At 39.6% G+C, this 5,035-nt stretch overlaps 1 long non-coding RNA gene across 1 annotated transcript; it reads left to right on the forward strand.

Moving 5' to 3' along the window:
* The first annotated feature begins 324 nt into the window (after window positions 1–324).
* LOC120441152 lies at window positions 325–782 on the forward strand. Its single transcript, XR_005613826.1, has 3 exons — window positions 325–465; window positions 582–654; window positions 746–782. It is a non-coding gene; the product is annotated as an uncharacterized LOC120441152 (long non-coding RNA).
* Window positions 783–5,035: the final 4,253 nt, after the last annotated feature.

Below are 5,035 nucleotides of genomic sequence, written 5' to 3' on the forward strand. Positions count from 1 at the left end.
GTCTGATTTGTCCTGATGAAATGCCTTATGTCACGACCTCTACCTCTTCCTAGGGCGACCAGTTCAGTTTGCTTCGCCTGAACACACAGAAGGTAGACTCTACTGCATGCCTGTCAGGTCTTAAAGTGACAGATGAACAGTTTAACTGATGTGCTACACATTTGAGGTTGCTAATAAACTTTATTTAGTGCTCTTTTTATCTGTCACTGTATTGAAATGTCTGCATTTCTTTTCGTACTCCAGATTCAGAAGGTGTGTTTGGTCGAGTCCCTCAGAGGATCTTGGATGATGAAAGTGCTCATCTGATCATGTCTCACGAAAACTCGCTGGACCTGCAAAATCTGCTCCGTGTCTCAGAGAACGCCTACAAGCAGTACCTCAAGTCGCGGCCAAACCCCTCGCCGGAGTCCATCAGACGGGTTAAAAACATAGATCTGTCCAGCATGGGTGTCCATCCAGTACTCGGTAAGTTCAAAGGAGGATAAATTATAACAAGAAGAGGGAAATTATGAAAATAATCAAAAGGAACAGTGAGGAACTGATGGCAGTTAAGTAAGAGAATTTGATTTAATTTGTTTCAGGGTGTGGTCTGAAAAAATGGAACTGGAGTGCCTTCAAATAGTCGATGCCATCAAGAGCTACAAATCCAAAGCGGTGAGTTTGATGCAGACACGTCACAGCGCTGCATTTTCTGGTAAAATGTGTTCTAATAAGCAAAGAAACATATAATTCTCTCCTGAAATAGACCATCTTCGAAATCAACTCCAGTAGTAAAACACCAGCCAGTGAGGTGATGCGGGCCAAACGCTCTAAAGACACTCGGCTAGTGGACAAATTCAGCAAGCAGCAGAGAGGACCGAGCTGCAGAAAGCAGGCTGCAGCAGCCAATCAACCCCACCACTACTGCTGACTGTGACATCACAGAAAAGGAGGAGAGTGATCTAAATGTAAGCATGGGTGAAGTATTGCTTCTTTCTTTCCTCCCTGGATCGTTGTAGTTGCAGGTTCAGATCAGTTTCATAAAGGATTAAGCACACACATTGAACTCCAGGAAATCATAAATCAAAATATGGATATTACCTGTCCACAGATTCATGGTGACGTAACTGCTCCTTTGCTTTGTTTGGTGATTGTAGAAATGGTTTACATGAGCTTTTAGCTGAGATTCAGAGGTTTCTGCAGCACTTATATTTCTGACCTCTTGTTATAACCGATTAAATGCGATCTCCTCCCTTTTGCCCCCATTTTTGATGGTGTGGGTGCAAATGATCAGGCATGACGTTCTCATAATAAATGAGATAAGATACTGCAAATAATTACTTCTGCATTTGTGATTGAAATGAATTGAAAATGTGTATGCAATGATACAGTTTTAAAGATTTGGCCTAAATAATTTCTCGAGTGAATGAGCCTAAACATGATGACCTAATCAGTGACACCGTGTCACCTGTGACACACACACACACACACACACACACACACACACACACACACACACACACACACACACACACACACACACACACACACACACACACGTATGACTTTGGCGGTTTGAGCTGAAACAATTTCAGTGTTTCAAACCATGTTCCAGGGTTTTCCTTCACCATTTATGAGGTTTCAAGAAGAAAATAAGCGACAGATATGAATGTTTTTGAAAAATTCTGTAAAGATTAGACGAAAAATACTCAAAAGATAAATTCAATTGGTTTATTATAAACAAGTAAGTCAAAAAAAGTTAAACAAGTAAATAATGAAACAAGGTAAAATGAAGTAAGAACAAAAATGTTAAACTAGTAAATAATGAAACAAGGTAAAATGAAGTAAGAACAAAAATGTTAAACAAGTAACTAATGAAACAAGGTATAATGAAGTAAGAACAAAAATGTCAAACTAGTAACTAATGAAACAAGGTAAAAGAGAGAAAACCCCAACAATCCCCTCTGAGCAAGCACTAGGCGACAGCGGGGAGGAAAAACTGCCTTTAAACGGGCAGAAACCTCCGGCAGAACCAGGCTCAGGAGGGGACAGTCAACTGCCGGGACTGGTTGGGGGGAAGGACAGAGGTGGAGCAAGACGAGGCTACATCAGGTGAAGCAGTTGAGTCCCTCCTCCAGGGCAAGCGGAAGCATTTTTTCCTTTTTTTCATGGACTTTTCCACAAGCGCCTTTTTCTCCAAGATGAGGGTTCTCAACTGATCGATTGTTTCTGCGTTTTGCTTGTCAAGTTTCTTGCATGTTTGCTCCACCTCTTCTAATGCTGCTTGTTTTTCTTCAAGCTTTTCTTTGAGTTCTTTGGATGTTGCCTCCTGCATTAGCTTGTCCTTGTGCATGTCTGCATTTCTCTCTTGTACTTCTTTGTACATGTCTTCTAACTCCTCATTTCTTCTGTGGATGTCTTGGAGAGTACGCTGCAGGTCGTCATGTATTTTGTCTTGGTGTTGCTTTTTGCGCCTGCATTTCAGTGTGTTTGCGCTTCAAGTTGTTGTATTCCAACAATATCCCCTTAGTGAGCTCGGAGTTGTTTCTCGCCATGTGATCAATCCTTTTCTGCATCTGTGAGCATCTTTTGTCCAGTTTTTCCTTTTCCCCTTCTAGTTCACTTGTTTTGTTCTTCAGTTCATTACAAAACTGTTGCAGTTTTAGATTTTTACCCTCAAAGTCTTTGACAATACATTTCTCTTCTTTCAATGTTTCTTGCTGTTGCACTTTCTCTTGAAGAAGGACTTTATTTTGGCACAGTGCTTCATCCAACTTTTCTTTCAGCATTCTGTATTTTTCCTCCGTGACTTTGAGTTTGTGCTGCAAGTCTATTTGCTTTGTCTCCTGTTCTTCCTTCTGTTGGAGGATTTCTTTATTTCTTTTCACAGCTTCATCGAACTTTGTTTGGAGCAGCTGATTCATTTAGTCCATATATTGGAGATCCCATTCTGTCTTCTCAACAGTAGCTTTGCTGTCTTGAAGCTGGTTGGACATCTCCTTTAGTTCCGCCGTCTTCTGTTTGTTTTCTTTAATCAAGAAGACGATCTGCTCTCGGCTTGTCCAAACCTGATTCCCCAGCCCTCATTAATAATTTCTATGTCGGGCTGGCGTTGTTGTCTTTCCTCCAGGTTTTATTTTGCGCTTCCATCTGTCTACACTTCTCCTCCAGTTGAAGTTTCTCTTCTTCAATTTTTGAATTTTATTCTGGAGGTGGTAGTTTTCCTTCCTACTGTCATGTAATGCCCTTTGGATGGATAAGAGGTCATTTTGGGGAAATTGGCCGCCACGCCAGGAAGGAGAAGCGGCGTGATCTTTTTGTTCTGGTTGGTGTCTTGTTGGGTACATGTTGAAGGTTGTACACGGCGACTCTGAAAAGCTTTCAAAACTTTCTGTGGTGAACGTTTGAAGGCTGCAAACACAAATGCTGCGAAGAAACGAACTAAGAATAGCTGTGTCTCACCCCTATTTGTGGAAAAAACTTCAAAGGATTAAAGGTTCTTAAGGCGACCTTGTGACATCATCACTCCGTGAGCCAATGAGATTGTCGTGTGAAATTTTGGAATGGGGATATTTTTTTTTAAACTGTTTTCAAATTTAACTTAATATTTGACTGTTTCTTAAATGACCTGTTTAGCTGATTAAGAAATTAATTGCCACGAACATACCTAATGTTATATAACAGACAACAGAAAAACAGACATTTTTCTGTTTAATTTAAAATGTTTTTAATTATCCTACTTTTTATAAGAGGGAACATTATTTAAAGAATATGTATTTAATTAAAAACTCTCTATTCATCTAAAGGGTATAACAAAAAGGTGAGCTTCCTGCTCGAGAATGAAATGACCAAAATAAATGGAGTATTTCTCTGCAATTACAAACTTTGTGTGAACAATCTTGGTTTCAAAATAAAGCTAACCCTTGTGGGATGTCATCAGAGGTGTAAATATTACTGCAGATGTTACTATGTCAAAGTCTCACAATTGTCTTATGTTTATTTATATAGGCAAGACCTACTTTTCACTTTTTTTTTGCTTTGCTTTATGTTCTTAAGTGTATTAGTTCGCCAGCAGCAAGAACATGTACTAGTGTCAATAATAATAGTACGGTGGATTAGAAAACCTGCTCACAAGTTGAATCAACACCCAGGATTGTTTCATCATTTTCATTCAAAACCAATATTTGAGTCAAAAAGAAAGTTGTTTGTGCTGTCTGATGGAGATGAAGCAAAATAAGATGCAGTTTTGATGTAGCTGATGTTGTATACAAACTAGAAGAGGAAGATAGTAGGATCTCTGTATCATGTTTTGTCACTTTGTACCATGTAATTCTTTCCATTTCCACCAGGGGTGTTTTCAGAGGTGGTAGGTGGTAAAAGAAGAGGTCAGCAGGAAGATGGTGAAGAACGACCAAAGACCAAGAAAAAAAGGCAGTCAGGCAAAGATGAAGAGTATTATATCCCTTACAGACCTAAAGACTTTGACTCTGAGAGAGGGTGAGGCATTAAACTGTTGCATCTGTTTTTTTAAAAAAAATGTGAATGGCTTTGTGTTTTATGCTGTTTTGTCCTGTGTTACGCGTCGACAGGTTGAGTCTCGGTGGAGAGGGCAGTGCTTTTGAACAGCAGGCCTCTTCAGCTGTCCTTGATCTCATGGGAGATGAAGGCGATCGCCTTAACCAGCAGAAAAAAATGATGAAATGGTACAAATTTCCCTATGTTTGACTCGATATCCACAAAATGGTCATTTAAAACTATAATTTAAAGTCTTTTTTCCCCCTTTGTTTTATTAGGGACCGTAAGAAGAAGCGTTTTGTGAGAGAAACGGGAAAAGAAGACCAGAAGAAGAAGATCAAAACAGACAGCGGTCAGGTTATCAGTAACAAGAAGAACAGGAAGAACTTGTATCCTTCCAACAAAAGCTTCTCTGTGTGCTGCTCTTAATGACCCTCTTCTCTACTCCTATGACAATGTTAAGCTGTATTGTGAAGATGTTGTATCACTTGACAACATGTCAGTTATGAGGAGTGGAAGAAAAATACAAGATTGATGATAC

This window comes from Oreochromis aureus, linkage group 7 (genome assembly GCF_013358895.1).
Source record: "Oreochromis aureus strain Israel breed Guangdong linkage group 7, ZZ_aureus, whole genome shotgun sequence".
NCBI classification, from domain to species: Eukaryota; Metazoa; Chordata; class Actinopteri; order Cichliformes; family Cichlidae; genus Oreochromis; species Oreochromis aureus.